Source organism: Mytilus galloprovincialis, chromosome 14 (assembly GCF_965363235.1).
Source record: "Mytilus galloprovincialis chromosome 14, xbMytGall1.hap1.1, whole genome shotgun sequence".
Taxonomy (NCBI): domain Eukaryota; kingdom Metazoa; phylum Mollusca; class Bivalvia; order Mytilida; family Mytilidae; genus Mytilus; species Mytilus galloprovincialis.
The window spans coordinates 38,771,198-38,795,245 of NC_134851.1; the positions used below are offsets into that span (position 1 = coordinate 38,771,198).

At 30.9% G+C, this 24,048-nt stretch overlaps 1 long non-coding RNA gene across 1 annotated transcript; it reads right to left on the minus strand.

The window, feature by feature from the left end:
• Positions 1-9,771: 9,771 nt before the first annotated feature.
• On the minus strand, positions 9,772-15,670 carry LOC143058957 (uncharacterized). Its single transcript, XR_012973306.1, has 4 exons — positions 15,548-15,670; positions 13,936-14,003; positions 12,135-12,252; positions 9,772-9,880 (listed from the first exon to the last, which is right to left on the minus strand). It is a non-coding gene; the product is annotated as an uncharacterized LOC143058957 (long non-coding RNA).
• Positions 15,671-24,048: the final 8,378 nt, after the last annotated feature.

Consider the following 24,048-nt stretch of genomic DNA (forward strand, 5'->3'; position numbering starts at 1 on the left):
AATAGTAACCAGTGTCCTAGTGAACACGGTATTGCTCATTGCAAGCAAAGATTAAGGACTGTGATATTTACGAAAAACAAGAAATCTGCCATCTTGTTTGGTTTCGTTATCTTCTTTTTGAGTAAAATATTAAATATTATTATGGCGATATAGCTTTGGCTGTAAATTGACCTTAAGCTTATTTACGAGAAAGTGTTTACATATTATAAGCAAATCCTGATACTCGCAACTTAAGTTGTTTAATATTTTGAGGGTTTGTATTCATAATTAAACAACTAAATTGCTCCTCTTTTTTTCAAAATATTTCAAGGTTGCAGGAAATGCCCCAACGGAATAAAAAAGGTTCAGTGCTTGGTTAATCCATGTCGAGGACAGAAGTGCAAGGGTGCCAGATGCAGCTAATGTAAATTATATCAAAACAGATTAGAACAAGTTGTCAACTGTTATTACTAGGGATGACAACTCGGCGAAGATTTACTAATCGATTAATCGTTTGATTTACCGAGCGATACTCGAGTACTCGCTCGGTAAAACATTTACAAAATTGAAACACAAAATTATACCCATTTTATATATTTTGGGTCGTTGTTTTTATGCTCGTAAAACCCTCAACATTATTACCTATGACTAGATAATAGTACGAGGACTTTTATGCAATAATTAATAGCTCATTTACTACATGTACTAATTATGTAAACTGGTAATTATAATCTAATCAAGTAATTAGTTATTATCTTTACAAAAAATATTGCTCAAACAACAGTATTTGTGAACCGCAAATAAACACATTTAATGATCAACAATGGAGTGATGATTAAAGGTTACTGATGCCATTAATCATTTTTTGTGGGGTCAACACAATGTGCAAAGAATTTGTTATTATTTAAGAATATATTGTCTTGTCAACTTTTTCTGGGACGAAGAGATTTGTCAAATTTGTAAGTTAAGTAACAGTCCTGCTGATGAAAATATATGCTCTGACGGCACAGAGGTGGGGAAGTGACTAAGATTAGCCAAACATGTAAGCCTTGGTAAAAAAAAACGATCTTGTTGATATATCCAAACTCTATCTCGGAGAATTTTAAATGAAAGTTACACGCAAATATAACAATCGTATTTTAATTTTTAGTTATTTTGATTAATATCTGATTTCCCGATCAAATCATTTTTTTATTTAAGCCTAAGAAAGCAACAACATTCTAACAGGAAACCGATTAGTCGAGTATCATTTTAGTAATCGATACTCGACACTACCGAGCGATACTCGAGTACTCGAGTACTCGTTGACATTTCTAGTTATTACCTAATATTGCTTGAGACGAAAACACTATTTTGTATATGTTTATATATATTACATGAACCTTTACGAAGAGAAGATATGTTAGCACGTATAGTACATGAAGGATATCAAGTTTGGTGTATTGGGAAAAATGAAAATTCAACAGGACCAATAAATATAAATTTGAACTACAAACTCAAATATTGAAGTTTGGTTGTTTGCTTCATGATATAGACATAATCGTTATTTTCTAATTTTGCAAACAATCGAATTACTCCCTAATGTAATTACATGTACACTTCAAGAAAATATACAAACGAAAAAAGAGACAAATTGGAAAAAGAGTAATAATTGTATGTAACGATTACGCGTTTTGAGACTCGAATAAAGAGAAAAGCTTGAATTATGTCACTGGGGCCTTTATTCAGCAATTACATTGTGAGTTCGAATCAAGCATGTGGCTTGTGCCTTCGACATTTTTTGACAGTTTCTCTAACGAAGGTCAGTGGTTTTCTTTAGGCACTGCGGCTTCCTCCACCAATAAAAGCTGAACGCTTAGAAATAGCACAATAGTGCTGCGAGTGGCCTTAAACATCGATTAATTTATTTATCCTGAATAGTGTATCACAAAAAAACCTAATACCAAGAGGTTAAATTGATCTTTAAAGATTAATACATGATTAACCTGCAGAAATGGAGTTGGCTATTGATAGGTCATACAGCTCTCTTACTGTTTCGTTTCTTATACATCCTTAAATTACAAATTTATGGCTTTGAGTGTTCTGACTAGGGTAAATCTATTTCGCAAGAAAAATAGCTGTTGTTTTCATGTTTCTTATTTATCTATTATTTCTTTTTACAAATGCTGAGACTGAAGGAACTTAATTTATCAACTACCAGTTATTGGCATTTGATTAGCTCTCAGTGACTACTGGAACAATTTTTCCCATGTTCATGTATCAAACATTAAGAAATTTCCAAATGAAAAAGAAACTAGCGAACATTGTTCTAATTATACTCAGTAATAGACATGTTACGAAAAGGTATATTCACGACGCTGAGGTTGACAAATTACACTTTAAATGTGGGGACTATGTCAAAGCACAAATTTAAAGAGATTACCTTTGTATACATTGCATATAATTTTAAAACTGTATTGATCCTTTGGAGATAACTTTATGATAAATATCTCGTATGGAACGAATATTCATTAACATTTGTACCATAAGAAAGAGATATTAATAAATTCCATAATATTTTTAAGATACTCTAATGCGAAAAATTTGTAGGGAGGGGTGGGGGGGGGGGGGGGGAGCAGATAAATATGGTAGATATGTAGGGCAGCGCAGACACGGGGTACATACTTGTGTGAATTCTTCGGCAAAACTGTATATATGACAAATGTGTCACCTCTAGGGCCATGCAAGCCCTTGCAAATAATCTTAATTTGTTTTATACGTACTAGGGAATAAATATGTAACGATCATTTTTGTATACTTTGTTATAAAAAGCAAACAAACAATTGATCCTATGTCTTTTCATCCAATTGTTTTCCACCTAACGGGATCTGTTTAAAAAAACACCTTAACACGATTTGTATACGATTCAACAAAAACATGTTGCATTATAGTTTAAGAAAATTAACTCCCGGTCTTTCCTCTGTTTGAGCTACCAATGCGAGGGGTTTCTCTAAAAAAAATTATGGCGTATTTATGTTAAATATGTTAGTTTAAACATATTTTATTGTTCGAAACAAATGGATTAGACACAAGTTTTTCAACTTAGTTCCGTTAAATATGTTAGATATTTTCCTATTGATACTTTACGGAGGTACCAGTTGTTTTTTTTTTTAGGGAGTTTTTTTTTGGGTTGGGTTTATTGTAGGTTAGGGGGGGGGGGTTGTAGGATGAAATGAAATTTGAAAAAGGCAGGACAGGATTTTTTAGTAAAAAAAACCAAGATGAGCAACTTGGCCAAAAAAAAAATGCCAATTTATGTAAAAAAGGCAGGATCGAATAGAGTGATAAACAAAAAAGCAGGACAGAATTTACAGCTAAAAAAAAGGCAGGACAAAATTTGTCATCCTAGTTGATCTCATGAATTAAGCCAATTAGAACTGATTTTAATTTATAGTTTGTCATATTTTTAAACTGCAACATGGTGCGCTCAAAAAATGTTTAATTGGACCAGGTTTGGAGTTAAATTTCCCCACGAATTTTGTCATCTTAGCGGATAAAATTAATCCATGTCGATCAGCCTTCGTTACCCCTACAGACGCCATCAACTAAGAACTTAACCACGAGAAAAAAGAAGAAAATGTAAAAACAAAAAATTGAACTTGCGTATATCCGAATATATATATATATATATATATATATATATATATATATATATATATATATATATATATATATATATATATATATATATATATATATATATATAAAGTGCCTAGAAAATCAACCTAACGATGTTAGAGTAGATTTGATTCGTAACTTCCTCCCCGGCGCCGGGGCTGGAACCTGTACTTTTTATTTCTAACTTCTACGACAACACCGCCTAGCATTGCGCAGAGACCTTATCCCCTCCTCTAACTCTAGCTTATAAAAAAATAAGCTTTCGTTTCGGGAGGTGTTACCTTGTCGTAGGAATTAAACAAGGATCTCTGATACAATACACGAAGTATTCTTTTTAGTGTACAGAAATGATCATCTACATACTCATCTCTTCAGTATAATTACAGGATGCTAATCTATTTTTAGAAGCATACAATCACTGTAAATTTATATATGTATATCTCTGCCTATGTGTAGTGACAACTGCAAATTATACCTTTTCCATCGGATTTCTTATGATTAAGAAATACCATATATATGATTATTCATCATGCTCAAAGATATTGACTTGATATGTGTTACAATACACCATACCAAGTTATAGATTATTTTAAGTATATAGCATTTTGTTCCAGTATAAAGAAATTTTAAGCAAGAGGGGACTATGTATTTCTATGCAGGACACTATACTCCGTCACTCTCATAATTATTCTCATGATTTAAAGAAATTCATTATTTTGAAAATGAGTAAAGTAAATTAGAAAATTAAATTAATCAATTTTGTTTACATTCCAATTTTAACCATGTAAACGAAATAGAAATTGTTCTCAGGGTCGGAATACATGTATTTCTAATGTTGAAATTTGGAATAGTTACATCATTGTTTTGCACACATGATGCACATGAGTAAAAGGACTTGTGGATTATATGTCAATGGGACAGCAAGCCAACATTATTGTTGATTGTATTAAAATTGTTTTAAAATTGTTTTTGATTATATATAAGATTTTTTTTTCTTTCCGTCATAACTTAGTTTCTGTTCAAAAGGGTTCTATTTGTATATTTAACAATGAATTTTTTTCATATTTTAGGTTGTCCAGGCTATTCAGTGAGCACATACTTCTGAAGCTATTCGTTGCTAGAGCAGTACAACCCATATGTACAAGAAAACAAGCCGCCTATGAATGAAAATTCAGCAGTTGAAGCTACTTACTGTCTAGCATGACACACATGTTAATTTTTTTTCTGTTTGTGTCCTGATCTGAACAAATCATGATAGAAGTTGTGGAGAAATTTTGAACTTGATAAAACATGTACAAAATGTTTCAAATGGATATAAATTAAAAGTATTTGATAGGATAGGACATAGGACAAGACTGAATTTTATAGTGCAAATATTCATGTTTGAATTTTATGTAATCATGGTAATAAGCCAGAATGAAGCTCCAAATTACATAAACTACAATAGTTACTCAAGTTGGATACTTTGTTAAAAAGGAAACCGATTAACAACTTAACAAACTTAAAAGAATCAATGCATGTTTTCTGTAAAAAAAAATCAGAGACCTCAATCACCAAAGTGTCAGTTTCTGAAAATGATAGTGAATAAGTGACGATAGAAATAACCTACCAAAAATAGGAATTATGCTATTCAGGGTAGATATTAGATGTGTTGATCTTGTTTTTGTGAATACACAATGAAAATTATAAGCCAGAATAGAAGTGACCATTCATAGAATATTACAAGGACAATGATATGGCTACTTTTGCTGTAAAGTGAAACTTGATATATTTTTGCCGAGTCAACTGGTGTCAATGATTTTATGAACTATAAATTCTATAATCATGATAATGATTTGAATGTCATTATGGGCTATTAAAAAGAGATGTAAAGGATTCAGTGTCTTATTGCATTAAAACAAACCAAAAAAGCTAACATTTTTGTGTAATTTACACTTGAAAAAAGATCGTGATGGTTTTTTTTTCGTTAAAAATTTAAAACAAGTTACTCTGTCATCACCTTTCAAACCTGACCTACATTTAATTAAACATTTCCGTTGTGACTAGGATTTGTGTTTTTTCTAATTTTACAGCCTCCATATCAGGTACTATTGGACCAAAATACTGAATAACGGGCATAATTACAAACAAATGAATGTTCATGTACGATTTCCAACAACATTACATTTGCATAAATATGCAGATCCAGTACATGTCCGTGCTTATTTTTCATTTTGAATATTAAAGTGCATATAAAAGCAAATGCCAGATATAATAATGGAAACAGTTTAAAGACAAAACATGAAATAAGCAGTTTCAAATTGAAGGATGTGGATTTTGAATAAAACCATTTTTTTTTTTTCATTTGTGAAATGGAGCTTTCCTTGAGAGCTTTTAGTACTTTGATTATTAATTTCACTATGCTTTTGCTTTGAATTAATAAGAAACAGCAGCTGAAGTATGAAATCACTCATTTTGATCAGAATTGCACCATAATTTGTGGTTTTGTGTTAAGAAAAAAATTTAGTTACATAATTTTTTTTATAAAAATACTATAAGAAGTAGCCGTACAGTGATATTTAAAAAATATATTTCTAAATATTTGCCGTGGGTGGATTTTTTATATTTCTTAAAGCTATCATAGTAGTTCATTTTGATATATTCATCTTTTAATTATAGCTTCAACTTTTCTATATTTTAGCATTTCTTCAGGTCCTAAATTTGGTAAAATAGCCAATTCCTCAAACACCTGTTTAATAAACATAGAGATCCTACTATAAAAAATCCAATATATAGTTATTACTTATATTTTTTTATTTCCTTAATAATGCTTTATCATATGCATTGAACGAAATAGATATTTTTCATGGTTAGAACTAATTATTTGGTGGATTAAAATCAATAAAAAAAAACCTTGAATTTGGAAATTTTCCCGTAAAAAAGGGGTGAAAATAGATGGCGCTACAAAACTTGGCTATCCGATAAAATTTAAGCAAAATATTTTGCAAGTGATATTGGCATGGCCTAAGGGTTGTGTGTACCAAATTTAAAGAGATTCCACAAAATTCACTCCTGGACACTTTTGCATGGTTTTCTGTGAGACAAGCTCTTAAAACAGGGACATTTGATCAATATATTAAGCTTATTTTGCTCCTTAATTTTATGCTCCTCTGACTTTTGGTTCACCTTAGAAAATCCTTTAATATCTTCAACTTATGTTTAATACTCGATTGATGTGAATTGATCAACACTGATAACAATAGAAGTGTATAAAAACAAAAGCAATTCATGTACTCTCATGTCTGTGTACCAGCCCAGTAGTCAACACCTCTGTGTTGACTTGAGTTATCATTGATATGTTCATAATTATAAATTAACTGTTAACAAAACTTTGATATTTTTAAAAACTAAGGCTTTTTTTACCACAGAAATAGATTACCTTATCTGTATTTGGCAAAACTTTTAGGAATTGTTGGTCCTCATTGCTCTTCAACTTCGTACTCTATTTGGCCTTTTAAACATTGTTTGACTCGAGCGTTACTGATGAGTCCTTTGTAGACGAAACGCGCGTTGGGCTTAAATATAAAATTTTAACCTGGTATCTATGATGAGTTTATTTGTGTCCCATTGATTTATTTATGAGTTCGCATGCTTTGTACGGATTTGACGAGTTAAAAGAGTTGGGCACACGCAAACATCATGAACATGTTTATCATGATCCACCATTATCTATATCAAAGGTGCCTGCTATACAGTGGTTGTCTTATATTGCTGAATATCTTACTTGCTTTTCGTTAATTAGATCACATCAATGTTCTCGTTTGGACAGCTTTACATTTTTCATGTCTGGGCCTTTAATAGTTTGCAATTAATTGTGCTGATTGTTTGTGATACATAGTAACTGTGGTTTCTTTCATCTATATCATTTGGTATCTATTAGTTCATTATTTATCAGAGCACATCTTTTTATGTTCATATAAATGTTTTATTCATCCGTAATTACCGATTAAAACAGAATACAAAATGACATTAACATATGAAATTTCAAGACTATTCACCGACCCTATATTATTGATAACGTAATATATACATGTATCTTTTTTGTATGTACATGTATATATGTAACATGTAAAAAAAACTTGAGAACCATCAAGTTAGCCGGAAAGTGGTTTCCACAATTTATTTCACAATACAATTCAAATCAATTCAAAAATTGTTAGATTATAATGGGATAACACATTATTCAATCTAAACTACTGTGAATTCATTATTATTCGTTGGATACTATTTTTCTTGGACTTTGTGGGTACAGATTTACCACGATTTTAAATACGAATATCCAATTTTCTAAAGGCTTGCTGCAAAATTCTATAAACCCACAAAATTAGATATCCACTAACATGTAGATTTTCCTTAATACACGAAAATTGGTACCCACAAAATAAATGAATTCACAATATATCTTTTTTCGTTTGAACCACGTATTTTTTTTAAATTCAGTAACTTATTCCTTCATTTTTAAATCTTCCCTCATATATTTCATAGTTAAGAATATCTTAACATGTGCGTCTTAATATAAAAAAAAAGATGTGGTATTATTGTCAATCATACAACTCTCCACAAAAGACCAAACTAACACAGAGAGTGACAACTATAGGTCATTGTATGGCCTTTAACAATAAGCAATGTTCATACCGCATAGTCAGCTATAAAAGGCATTAATATGACAATGTAAATCGATTCAAACGAAAAAACTAACGGCCACATTTATATACAAAAATTGAACAAATATATAACACAAAAACAAACGACAACCACTGCATTACAGGGTCCTAACTTGGGACAGGCACAATCATACCGGAGTAAGATCTTTTATCTTCAACGTATGTAGTTAACCTCTTCCACATACTAATATCTACTTACATGCAGACATTATATAATGTTAGACTAGTGCATCTCACTAAAAACAAACAATAACAATGAGGTCATTGTTGGGTAACTCTTGTTGCATGTTGTTATTACCAACAGATGTGACTAGAAAACCTATGTGTTGTGGTTAAGCCATAAGGAGCCTCTTCCAAGACGTGTTATTGTTTGTTTGTTTGTTGTAATTTCTTTTGTTATTTAATATGTGCATCTTTGATTTTTAGACGATTCAGTTGTAAGTAGTTGTTGTAGACAGAAAATAGTTTTAATAATTTCTGTTATTTATTTATGTAGCATACCATCTTGATTCAACAGAAAACAAAACTTAAAAGAAAAACTCTAAGGAAAATTAAAAGGAAAAGTCCCTTCAACATATCAAAACCAAACGTTCAAACACATCAAATGGATGTAAACCAATCGTCCTTACTAGACACAGGAACTTCCCGTTATAGTTAAATGTGATTTTTAACTGGTTTTCTAACTAAGTAAACCAATCACTTGTAAAGCAGACGCAACAACAACAAACCAACACAACCGCTTAGAATCAATCAGGGTATGAAGCTTATGCCCATGTCATTTTGCTTTTTTCTAACGTACAAAATGGAGAAAAGGTACTAGGTATTTTAAACATTTATAAAAATTAAAGAGTTTTTAATTGAAAATGAAGGTGCTGTAAAAGCCCTTCGAGGAGATGGTATGGTAAGTAAAGGCAAATTTGTTTCAAATTGATGCATGCGTATGCGAAAAGGTGAAAGAGCTTATCAAACACTACGCGCGATGCATGTTTTATAGAAGAATGGAGAAGGTAGTATGTGGAACTGTTTGACATTTTTTCTTCAGGTTAATTTCTAATATTACAATTTTAAGGAATCATCTTGTATAGTCTAGAGCTATATACAACCATTAAATCGAAAATAAAGAAGTGTCTACAAATATCTTCATAGCAGAATACATGATTGCCCAACAGAAGTCTCCTCTTCTTTAGCGAAGATAGTTTGGTGAATTCAAATTACTAACACTGAGCACTTGTGGGATTCTCCAACCAATAATAATCGAAATTGAATTTGATCGACATATACGCCATTTTAGAACTTTAGAATATTCATATTTAGTGATTTAGTAAATGTTCATTAAGCACCATGGAGGGATTCAAGTATTGGGAATCAAAATCAGAAAATCAGTGTTTCATTCATCAAATTTATTTGATCCCAACTTAAATGAATGTATTGTACTAGTATGTTATAATTAATAATGTTATCCCCTCGTCGTCTTCTTCTGACACGTGACTGGCTCTCCGTTTGAATACCAAACTGCATGACAGCCTCCACAATATATTGAACTACAATTAAAAAAAATATATATATTTGTGAATTGTATTATTATTGATTTGAAATTTAATGTCTATAAAGTATGAGGACAGTAAACTTTTAATGTTTATTAAATCGGACCAACAACCATTACAAATTTCAAATAGAAATACTTGTGATAATACTATTAAGACTAAAATATTTTCTTTTTTGGCACCTTCCTTTAAAATTTTTGAAGCTATGACTCCTTAAATATACAGTATTTGTATTGTAGGTCAATTTTTGGTCAATTTTGCCCAAAATTTTAATTGTTTTTGCATAATTAACCTTGACCGCCATCAACGATCCAAAAAGATTTTATATTGATAAATTGTATATCACATTTGGAATCTTTTGGTTATAAAACATTTTGGATCGTCGGTGGCGGCCATATTTTTCCTAAAGCTTTTAGGTTTGAAAATCGTCCAAAATCATCAAAATTTGTCTAAATGTCCAAAATGGGCCTAATTTGGAGAGTATTATGTACTTTTATGAAAAGAACTGTTTTATTGAGCATTAAGACTTCTGAAATAGAACCATTTACGAACCAATTTGTGAACTTTATGGTGTTTTATGATAAAGTTGATATTTTAGGCCATTTTAGGTCATAACCTTGTTTTACGAGGATAATAAAACATGTAAAATGAAGTTTAAAAAAATCGTGTTTAAATAAAAAATAACAAATAACAGTGCTAGATGATTGCAATATCGTTGATAAATAACCCACATTGCTTTTTAATGCTATCATATTTCAAAAGCGTTGATGGAATGCCTTTCAAAATTCCTACACTTAACCAGTGTTAATCATTGCTTGGAAGTGGTATTGTTAATGACCGTTTATTTCCTCTGATTCAAAAGTATTCAGAGAACATTTATTCACATAGACAAAAAAAATCAATTGATGTTGAAAATATATTTGATTCAATGAAAAGCCGTACATGGCGTTGTTTTAAATAATAAACTAATAAGATTATTTTATAAACCTTCGAAATAGAATTTTTAAAAATGGCAGGCTATTAAAACGTTCAGGACAAAAATGTGCAGATCGAGAATTCGATTTGCGATTTGTGTTAATTGATTTTATTGTAAAGAAGCAGACAATTGTTTTCTAGATTGTATATTAATTCTACAAGACGAGTCTTTGAATAAAAGGTAGATGATTCTTATTTCTTGTAAATTTCGCTTTGATACTAACAGCGTAATAAAATTATCGACTAATCTGTCTTTGGCGCAGACTTACAAATGTTTATACTTATTGTTGTAAAGTTATCTCCTATATAAATCCACATCTTTTATTTAAAGTTTAAACATTTTTTATTTAACTTTGTACAAATTGAAAATGAAAACAAACTACAGATTAAACTTATATTCATGTTCTAATGCAATGCGTCATTTTAAGTTTGTATTACCCGTAAGATAAAATAGTGATATAATACGAATAAAACTATATGATTGTATTAAAAAGAAGTTAATTCTGTTACTAGTACGCTCCAAATTCTGTTAATTCGGTTTTGAGATACAAGTTGTTTTATTTAAAACTTGCAAACGCTTGATTTGTAATATTAATTATAAGCTTTCAACGCATTTTTTTCTAATATTTTTTTTATGAAATAATGCATGCAACATTTCATTTATTAGACATTCTAAGCTTCATCTTACGGGGTGAACTAGAAAAGCCACACACACAGCACATCAATCTTCGTTTGATATTTTATGAAAAGAGTTATAGAATCAAAATACTTCATGTTGCATATAGATTTAATAGATTTTAACTTTAACTTACGGATTGGGTGAAATAGACCATGACTTATTAATTTTCTCTTAAGATTATAAAACTACCATATTTGACTTTAGAGTCAAAATAATTCATTCTAGACATATATTTGTTATTTTTTTACATTCGCCAACGCACGGGATACATTTTTATTTCTTGAATATCAGAGAAAGCCAACTCTTTGCAATCATAAGGAGACAATACAGATTTAAACTACACATAAACAATTTCGATTGAACAGGGTGTTAACAATGACCCATCACTATCTCTATGATTGGGTTGACAATTTTGTCTTGAAACTTTTTTTTTCCGGTCAGAATGTTTTTTATAGTCTTCTAGATGAAAAATAAGTTATGTAATGCGCCAAATAATATTCGTTTTTCTTCTTTGAAAAATATATTTCAATGTCGTTGCGATATTCTATAACCATTATATATTTATATTGATATCTTAATGAGATCCAGATGACTTACCAACATTTTGCGCTAGGAAAACCGGGACAAGATATCGGTGTGCCTCCGGGTGAACAAGGATCCACAAAACAATTAACAACTGTAACTCCAGGTAAACAGTTTGTTGGACACTTGAATTCTAGAACAATAAATAAGGACTACAAAATGCAGATATTTTATATTGAAAAATGAAAACTGAGTTACTGATTTTGGATGGTATATTTATCGTTTTTAACAGTCACTTTATAATGTATACCGAGACGGTTAAACATATTCTACAGGTCTTGCATTGCAGTGATGTTCCAACTTCAGCCGCGCTCCGGATTCAGTAAAGTATTTCTATTAGAAGCAACGACGTGCCAATTATTAATGTCCAATAAAGGCAACAGTAGTATAAAAACTAATAGTTCAAAACTCATAAATTGATAGAAAAAAAAAACAAATCCGGGTCACAAACAAAAACCGAGGGAAACGCATTAAATATAAGAGAATGACGACTCAACATTAAAATGTAAAACACACAGACACAAACTAAGCATAAGACAAAATCCGATGAGAATAACAAATATAACATCAAAACTAAATGCATGAATTTGGGATACAAAAGTACCGTGACACGTCTTATAATAATATGAATTCACACTAAAATATAAAATCAAACAAACGATACAAAAGAAACACAACACTAAAATGTAACACACACCGAAACGAACTATAATATAACAAAGGCCATATTCCTGACTTGGTACAAGACATTTTTTAAAGAAAAAAATGGTGGGTGAACCTGGTTTTGTGGCATGTCAAAACTCCCTCTTCTATGGCCACACATTAAAATGACAACACAACATTACAGGACTACAATACAAATAAATAGGAGAACACAATTTACAAAGAAACACTCCAATAATAGCTAACAAAAGGCACCAGGTTTAAAAGTTAATACGCCAGCACTACGTTGTGTCCACACAAGACTTATTATTGACGCTAAGATACAAAACTTTGAAAGCCAAAACAAGAGTACAAAGTTGAACAGTTTCTAGGACCAAAATAGTTGTGCCAAGTGTCAAATCAGCCAGTTAAAACATACGTTAACGATCATTCATACAATCGGAATCGCATAAACGATAACAGAGAGGAACCATGTTTGTCGACAGGGTACACCTCTGCTGCTTTGATACATACATTTTTGTAACCCCTTTTGCAAATCCACACTCAGTCCAAATAAACAATAAGAAGCAATGAACGATCGGGAGTTTACAGACTACACGAATATTCTGGTATCAAAATAACTAAGACCGCTGAAACATATCGCTTAAGGTGAACAGAGATCATAATTATTTTCATTTATTTATTTAACAATCTATACTTAAGATTTAATGATACACACAATCCTGTAAGAATTGCCGAATTTAAGAATAATTCTGCATTAGGACTTGTTTAACAGATTAATCTGCATGATTACGTTATTGCCAATTTAATCTGCCTGGTTACTGGTTTCCAATTTATTCTGCATGGTTCCTTTTTGACCAATTTACTCTGCATAATTACTTTTTTATAACCTTTTGGAATTTTGGATCCTCAGTGCTCCTAAACTTTGTACTTGTTGGCTTTACAAATATTTTGCAGGAGCGTTACTGATTAGTCTTATGTAGACGACACGCGTACTAAATTATAATCCTGGTACCTTTGATAACTATTTTTATCAATCTAATCTGCATGATTATCCTGTTCAATAATGATCCTGCATGCTTGATTGTTTTCAACATGTTTCACCGCCATATCTTTGTATTTGATACAATAAGAAATCTTTTTTCATACATACCGCAGTGTTTTGTTACATCATTACCATTTTGATACCATAGCCGATTACAACCACCACAATAGTTTGAACTGTCAAAAAGATAATGAGAATAAAATAGTAAAATTATACGTTATAGTATCATACCATATAGCGGGTTATTTTCGCGGGTGTGAAATTTCGCGATTTTCATTGCATAAGGTATACAAAATATTTTCGCAGTTATGTTTTAGGCGGAATAAAAACTTTTATCAATACCTTTGCATTTACACTTATAATTAAGCAGAATTTAATTTGGCTAGTTTGTTCTATCCGCGAAATAAAGCGAAAATTTACACCTCGCGAAAATACCGCTATACGGTATTATGTAAAACGTCCAGAGTTATCTCTATTTGTCCAAGTTGCAAATAAGACAATACATAAGTGAATGTTACGTTAACAATGACTAGTTGTTATATTTACTTCTCAAGAATACTTTTCTTGGAAAAAAACATATAAAGTTAACCTAAAAATGACGGTGTTAAAAGTTTGGCTTTGAACGTTCAGGATGAAGGTTAATCCAGAAAATTTCTGCGAAATATTATAAAGTGTTTGTTTACATATTTTATAGCACAGGGTTGATACTGTTAATGATAAACTTAAAGTTCAACAGCTGAAAAGTAAGTTCTATGGTACTAACATGCTTTATAACAAACTTTTCTAAAAATAGCTTTTTTTATAAGTTTAGAAACTATAAAAAAGTAAGGTTTCGTCACATTTAGACAGAGTAAACTTAATTTGAATTTTGCTATAATAGCATGTCTTACAAGACCATTTTTGGTGATAGAGATATTTAAATTCGTCGGTTCTCATACATTTTTGACTTCAAAAGTTCAGCTTTAAACGCTCCAAGTGCAGATGAACTAGTGAAATGCATTGGACGCGTGCAATATATAAAGGGTTGTTTTCATTGTTTACATTATTATCATGTATATATAACAACCGTAATACATATGTTAAACTTGTATGAAAACGAGTCAAATCCTCTGCTGTAACGGGTTACAATAATCAGTCACAATCACACCGACCACTTTCCCCAAAATGTGATCTGTCGATTTAAACTGATCATCCGGATGGTAATTATTACATAAGCTACATGTAGAGCAGGATCTGCATTCCATTCCGTAACACCTAAGATCGACCCCGGGTCTTGGTCTTAACAATTTTGTCATGGCATTGTAAGTTAATTTTTGACTTATTAATTGACCTGTCCCTTTAGTATCTTTTATCTTTTCTTCATAATAGGTTATAAAAGAAATTGAGCAAATAGTTTATCTGTATTTCACGTAAATGAAACCAGACGTCTTTGCAGATTATTCAGTAGATGATATATGGCATGTGTTTAAGCGAAGCTTCATTGTTCCGTACTTGTGAATTTATTCAAACCCACAAATGACCACTGATATTCGAACAGGCGCATATTTGGAGGTGTTGAAACTTTCAGTTATTGTTTAAAAAGCCATATTCAGATATTTCGATTTTTGATCTGCATGTATCATCTACGCAAATACAAGACGTTTTGTTTGTTTTTGAAGGAAAACAAACCATTTCTATTCAAAGTTTATTGGTCAAAATACATCAAAACATTTATGCCTACCTGCAAGTTGCACCTTCACAACTTCTTTCCCTACATGGATCATCAGTGCATGCGAATGTCTCAATTCCTTTTGGACAAACTCTGCAACCTTGTAAAAATCATTAGAAGTAGTGATTACACAGGCAATATAGCTATATAGGATCTACACATTCTCATTTGTAAGTTGACATCGTGTTTTATTTTATTCAAATTTGTTTATAAAATTATCATGATGTTCCTTTTTTCGTCTATCTATTTCACAATAGGCAAATTGAAGGGTGCAACTATAAAAACAGCCATTAGTAGGTCATCCTTGGATTTCCAGTTTATGTCTTGCTTTTGAATGAATTCAAGTTGGTGATACGTTTCTTTGGTATTTTCCCCTATAAAAAACAGAGCTTTGTTATTGTACGCATGCTAAAGTCATTAACCTCACTGTCTTCAAATGCAACGCAAGTTGATCTATACATGATAAACAAATCGTATACTTGTCTGATTCAGATTGAATGATAACAAGAAATTGTTATAAAAAAGTAAAAGTATATTAATTGTTTTGTGTTTTAGTTGTCATATTAAGTGCAGTATTGCGGAGCATGTATGGAACGGATATTAACTTTGCGCCGGAGATTGGTAACTAACAGGCTATTTTATAATTAGACGGACTACAAACGATAAGCCGTAACAGATTAGTTAAAAGAAACCATAACAAAAATGTAAAAAAAAAAACATGAATGTTGGATGTACAAAACACCAAGATACGCCGCACAGCAATACAAATTCAGATTCAGTATAACATTCATATTCTGAAACATGTCAATGAAGGTATTGAAAGGCATTATTTGTACAACAAACGATACGAGATAAGACATTATTCAACCAAAACATAACACAAACAGACAAATAAATAAATACATGAATGTTTGATGTATACAATACTGAGAGACGTCTTAGGTAGTAATGCAAATTCACTCTCGGTATAACCGTCATATTCGGGAATAGGTGGAACTTAGCAGACAGACGACATATATGTTAAACCACGATCTAAGACATGGTAAAAATGTCATTAGTTAGTTTAGACACAGACACGTCGTTTGGATCAACCAATTTGTGATGGTGTCTAAGTCTATTGCCGGAGTGTTATGTTTAATCTGTCCTCCTCATGTTTGAGCAGCTTCTGCGTAAGAGCACACTCCTGTATATAATATGTATAGTGTGAACAACCACGTCCAAGAAAGTACAAACAAATGTAAGAAAAAAATATGAAAATATATTTTTCTGTGTCATTACCTTTTTTTTATGTTCACGTTGAATGTATGTAACATTTCAAAATTTAAATAAAACAAATGCATATTGTGCACTATGTGTTGATGTATTGTACATTATTTGCATTATTATACTCACTTTTTATATTAATTACATTGAATCACTAGATTTATAAATGCTACATATATATGTTCCCCGTTGGATTCATATTCATTTCAACGAGTGCAAAATGCAAACATGTGTTCAACTACACCAAAACTTTGCACCGCCACGTGTATTTTGCCTTACAAACAAGTTTTAAACTGACGTAAATCATTTCAAAACGTGACGTGTGCGTCTAAATTGAACAAATCTTAAAGCAATACCAGTAATAATGAATATAATTTAGAATCAGAAAAAAAAATAATAATAGACACCGAGTTGTACAGCCAAATGAAAACTTCCAAGTTTTAAATTTCAATCTAAATTTCTCTCCTCGGGAGACACTCATATATATCAACATACCTTCTGTTCTAATGAAAAAGGATAAAACTAAGCAGAATATAAAGTACTTTGACATCTTTGAATGCATCTCCCTCTTGCAAACGAATTGTAAATACTGAAATATTTGACGCAGATGTTGTGTTGTAAGCATTATTTATCCCATGTTAAATATTACATAGAAATAGTCATGTATATGAACTGGTTCAAAAATCAGAATTTTCTGTAAAGAATACGATTAAAAAAATAACAATGACCAAAAGGCAGAATTCTCCCATTTAGATGGTCGTACTTTTAAAAAATAGTGTTAACACAATGACATAGAATGTGAAAATACATTACAATTTATAATGACATACAGAGCCAATCTTAATGTTATGTAACATTCAATGAGATAACCTTGTTTTAACTTATTCTTTAGAATAATGGGATTAAATCTGCATGTTGCAACTAATTTCTCAGAAATAACATCTTAGTTCAAATTCTTTAAGCGTCAGATTGGGGGTACAACAGGTTTTTATTAAAACAAAATAATGTATCGAAGAAGCACAATAACACCAAACTTATTTATTGATTTATTGTTTCCTTTGGAGACATTTGAGTTGAGAGAGGTGGTTACCAGTTGGAATACAAAATTCCCTTGGTGCAATGCTGTTTCTTAACTCAAATTAACCAAAATAAATTTTGAATGTCCAAGACACATATTTGTTTTCTCTTAATGTACTCAATGTACTTTACACGCACATTTTTAATTTCTATTTGGAAAAGTGTTGATGATAGATAATTAAGCAAGATCATGGTAGGAATTTACACTTCAGTTCTTAGAAATGTGAATTATAGTACATTCCCACCAAATCAAAAAGTGAATCGTATAAAGTGTCTACCTTTGTGCACTTGTTATATATTTAATTCAACAAATGACATTTCTAGAACAAGGTTAACTGTATACAGGTTGAATAAGAAAGGTTATTGACCCTGTAATTATGTCTGAGGTGTCATGTTTTTTAATTATTAAAAGTATAGACATGCGTTTAGTCTGATTTAAAACGGTCATTTTGATCAAAATATCTCTCAAATGACTGAACAATATATTTTAGGTTACGAAAGGTCATTTTTGCATGTAAATGTTCAGTTTATCGGACTGTTCCGTAGTTGTGATGAACCTATCCACAATAACAGTATTTGAATGTGTGAAGTCATCTTGTGAGAATAATAGTATGTTAAATGAGTAACCTTCGTTTAATAAAGAATTTATTATCATTATTGTTATTATTTCATAAATCGTCAAAATAAAAATGGACGATGCTCTCACACACAATAATCGTCATTAGTTTTTTGTTAGAGTTGTCTTTCTTCTCATTAGAATTAAATCTATTTAGGAAATAGTAGTTAAATGGTGAAAACATGTCATAAATCAATTGAAAATACAAATCAAGTTAACGCCCGAAAAACGAGGAAATTGTATGAATTTCAAGACTATCATCATATGGTTTGCTTACAGGGTGATTGCTTTCGTCATATATGCTTCATTTTTGCGCCTGTCCCAAATACATGCAACAGAAGTATACCGCTGTTTAAAGTCATAAATTGATAGAGAGAAAACAAGTCTGGGTTACAAATCAAAACGGAGGCAACCACATCAATTATAATGGAAAAACAACACAACAACAGAAAGACAGAAGTGCAACAACTACAAACGCAAATGTGAAATACAAAGAAACGAACAATTTAATAACAACTGCCATATTCCTGACTTGGTACTATACTTATCCATAATCAGTGAAAGTTAAAATCGGGAAAAGGAAAAATCAGTAGCAATGGTTACCGTAAAATCTTTGTAATGTCGAATACGAAAATGATGTTTTGAGAACATACATATCGAACCCAAATTAAATTCATAAGGATCACATTCATTGAAAGTATCGGACAAAATCAAACGCGATAAAGGCTTTTCTACCTCAGGAATAGATTACCTTAGTTGTATTTGGCAAAACTTTTAGGAATTCTGGTCCTCAATGTTCTTAAACTTCGTATTTCATTTGGCCTTTTTATTATTTTTTTTTTCGAGCGTCACTAATGAGTTTATTGTAGACGAAACAGGCTTCTGGCGTAAATATGAAATCCTGGTATCTATTGTGAGTTTATTGACAATCAATCAACGGAACGGCTGACAAGGAATCGTCAACTTTCCTGACTGCGAACAAGAGTGATTCGTCTCATTTTTTTGGTTAAGCTTATCAATCAAAAAGAGGCCAAAGGAACATTGAAACTCATTAACCGACAATTAACCGATATTGCATAAGAACCGAAATAGTTGAAAAGTTAAATAACCGAGTAGGACCTAATAATAAATACACACAGGCATCCAAAGTCGCTGTTTATGTCATCTACGTGTATGCAATCTCTCTTTTATCTAAGGGTGTTGAAACTTTAGTTTCTAAATAATTTATAAATTTATAAACTAACAATCAAAGAAAAAGTAACTTGAAGTTCGTATATGTTTGATCTTTTAACTGTTTTGATTGGAGCGTCACTATTCAGTCATAGGTATTGAATATTATAAGTCAATTATCTTTATATAACAAAAGACGGGGCATGATTACAAATGAAAAAAATCTTAAAACGAAACCAAGTGGCACACAAACTAACAGCTCGTACGGTTTTCACCAACAAGCAAAGTCCATACCGCATTGTCAGCTATAAAATCCTCAAAATGCAATGTAAAACACTACAAACGAGAAAACTTAGGACCATATTGTTGTACAAAATAATGAATGATATACAAATATGAATCATAGCAACCAACGACAATCATACACCTTATCGCTAATCCCGTCTGACCCGGCCGCTTCAACTTTTGACGCATACAACAATCACTTTTCCATTGTGGCGTCAGATATTTTGTTTTATGACGTCAAAATATTACGGGAACCTGTGTGATATCCAGCAATGGCGGACAAATAGCGATAAGGTGTATTGAACTAAAGGCTGCTGATATGAAACAGGCACCTACAACATACAGAATGCAGCAGGTTTAAACTTGTTAGCGGGCACCCAATATTCCTCCTTATCCTTCGAAGAATGGATCCTCCTTATGTATTTGCTATTTGTTCCAGCCATCATTTTTGTATTTTTCAAAATAATTACTTAATATTCTTTACACGAATTAACAATAATACAATTTGTTTTTTTAAGCGAGTTGCGAACAGAGAATAAAACAATACTTTTATCAAATATTGGGAAGATCCGAAACAATACGTTCGTATATCAAAACCATGTGTGTTTTATTATAACATAAAATATTTAATATCAATTTGGTACGGTTTAACACTTCAGTGCTTTGAAGTGGAGATAAAATACATTATAATATAATAAAAATGTATTCATATACATCTTCTACCTTGAACAATTTATATTAAGGTTACAAATGACATTTCTAGAACAGGCTGATCTTAATACAGATCATATATTCTGTCTGACGAGTGGGATATTTTATAGTGATTAAAAAGTATAAACAAACCATACATTTTGACGAGGGTGGTAAAGGTATTTTTTTCGTGCAACCATTTTTATTTCACGTTCAACCGTGAAAAAGGTTCGTTATTTACTGTTTCATGAATTTGGTAAAAAGATCAACGTGCAGGATACTTTTAATTGTTCGTTCATCGTGAAATGGCAATTTTATTTCGCGTTCCCCCTTTAACGGATCTCATAATGTTGTGGTTGACTTGTGTTTGATCCATTTGTCATTGTTGGACAATGAAGTATGGTGTTATTAGAATTTGATTTAAATTTCATAAACTCATTAATATTAGTACAGAAAACAATTTCAGTATTAAGTAAATTATTTCTTAACGCTAGTGTGTAAGTTAATGGTTATCCGTTGACGTCGTTCTGATTACTTTCGAATAAAAGTAAAAACACAACACATAAGGTGATCCCCCTTTTTTCGCTCAAACAAACTTTTACTTTACTTTGCCTTTTTAACTTTTTTGGATTCGAGCGTTACTGATGAGTCCTTTGTAGACGAAACGCACGTCCGGCGTTTATACTAAATTTAGTCTTGGTATCTATGATGAGTTTATTTATAATTATAATTGACTTGAATATAACATTTTTTTAAATAGAAAATCTTTAAATCTTTCGATGAAACCAAAATATAATGTAGTATCGCTAATTCTATACATCTAGACTAGACCAAATGGGAGTATTTTTTTTACTATTATACCGGTACATGTAATAAGTTTAAATGATATATCTAACTCCATCGTCCTTTAAATATTAAAGTTGTTTCTACCAAATGATAAAAAAAAAAATCAAATGTCAGCCTTTAACAAATGCATACTTAATTTAATTCCATGTATGCATTGTATAATTAATTTTAATTTTTTTTTTCTGTACATCTTATTGCCCTAACATTATTTATTTAAATCAATTTTGTTTTTATGAAACCCTTGCATAATTTCTTTTTTCAATCGTTATTAGTTATTTTAATCCTTATTTCGTTTTGCAATCATTTTGGCTTTTTCAATCATTATTTGTTTTATACAAAACCTTTGCATAATCACTTTTTTCCAATCATTAACATAAAGTACTTGTTATAAGTGAAGCATGTCAGATCTCGGTCATTATTTCAAGGTGTTACAAGTTGTATTTTTTCCGACATGTACAATAATCTGAAATATATTTAACGGTCGGTAACCCAAAACAACATTAAATCTGATTGGTTGATCTAAAAATAAACAAGGAAGTTCAGTCGAGGACACTAACAAGTCGATAAAAACTTTAAAAAGAAGTTTCGGGTCACAGCACATAGCGTATTAATAATCGCATTCATGAATTGTATTATAATGTGAATGATGTATACTCAAAAGTTCAAAGCGACCTACACAGATCATTTCGCCCTACCTGATATACAAATCAACCTTAGGATAAAAGGTCAAAGACCTTTCATATGAGGTCTTATGCAATTAGACAATTATCCACCAGAGTTCGAATACGTGTGTTTAAGAAATTACAGGTCTGTGTACACCCGTCAAAAATGAGAAACTTCATACTGTGTAGTCGATTATATAACAAGCTTTTTATTTCAGAGTGATGTACTAGTATTTTTAAGATTTTTCAATGTTTTCAGGTATTTTCAAGTTAATGTGAATATTCACTGCCAGTACGGATAAATGAAGAAAATTGTGTCTTATATAATTATAATTTAATAAACATAAATAAATATATCATTTTAATAAAATATTAGGTGTGCTAACAAAATAAAAAAATTGAAAATAGAATTCTATCTCATCTCATATACGTTGTATGCCAGAACAAATCTTACAACACCATTTTTTCTATGCATATACGATGTATGGAAAATGCCTGCATCAAATCGGGAATATGACATTTGTTTTTCACACATTCCATTAAGTGATAGTGTTTTATCTTATATCTGTTCATGTACTTTTTTTTATTAATTTGCATTAAAGTTCGGTCTTGTAAACTTATATTAGAATTCAACTATACTGTGGATTCATTTATTTTCGTTGGTATCAATTTTCGTGGATTGCTGAAAACTTGCATATTCGTGGATATTTGATTTCGTGGTTTTGCCAATCTCTGTATACAAAGCCTATTGAAAATATGATATTCGTTGAACATTTGAATTCGTGGTTCACGTGTACCCACGAAACCCACGAAAATTGGTATCCAACGAATAATAATGAATCCACAGTACCTTTAAAATCTAATATCTATTTTCTTTATAATTCCGCACTCCTTTTATTTCTTTTCTTTATATTTTAGCACCTTATTGTTTCCTATGTTGTCTTTACTGCTGCCTGTTTCCCTTTAGGGAGTAACCATTAAATTCAAAAGGGGTATGTTTTTTTGTGCTCTGCTTAAACAGATATTCTTTTCATCAAATTAGGGACCAAAATATTTGTTCAGGAAAAAAAAACATATCCTCCCCCTTGAAGTGAAATAGCCTTTCCCTTATCTCTAGAGTCTGTTTGATGGTCCGATAGGGGTTTACAGCCGACAGAATAATTGGCCAATACGATCGAAAAAAAATAGGCAAAGCAAATAAAGAACATTAAAAAAAATATATTAATGTGTTCTTAAATATAAAGAATTAAAAAATATCGTGAAAATGTATAAAGAATTGAGAAAAATAGTTCAGAAAATATTATGAAATTACGAATTTGAAGACCCTTTTATCAGATCCTGGTGTATAATATTATAATTAATTTGTTTTGAAATATATACACATTACAAAGCAGTATATACAATACTCAACACAATCTTTTTCGTCAATAGTGTGATTTAACCATTACCTAAAATGATATTGAGATATTATATATTGTTACGAATAACATATTAATTTTTAAGAAGGCTGCTTTTCATATGTCATCTCATCTGAATTATAAACAAAACTTCCTTTGCTAATAATGCCATAAGAGAAACAAAATGTACCCAAATAAATAAAAACTCTAGATAAATGACACTAATATGGTAAAAAATGTCACATAGACAGTTCAGTTGTAATGTATCATAACGGTCAACAAACTCGTAATGTTGCCTGCGAATAGTTTTATTATATATCTGACTTCAATTTTACCACTCGTGATCCCTTGGTTTATTGTGACGCGTTGATGACTCCGATATCTAACCATATTATTCCTTTAAGTTTTGATGCAATTTCCGTAGCAACATACATTTAAATTATCCGCTTTTTATAAGATACGTTAACACTGTTTATATAATCAATATAAATATGTAAAAGATTTTAC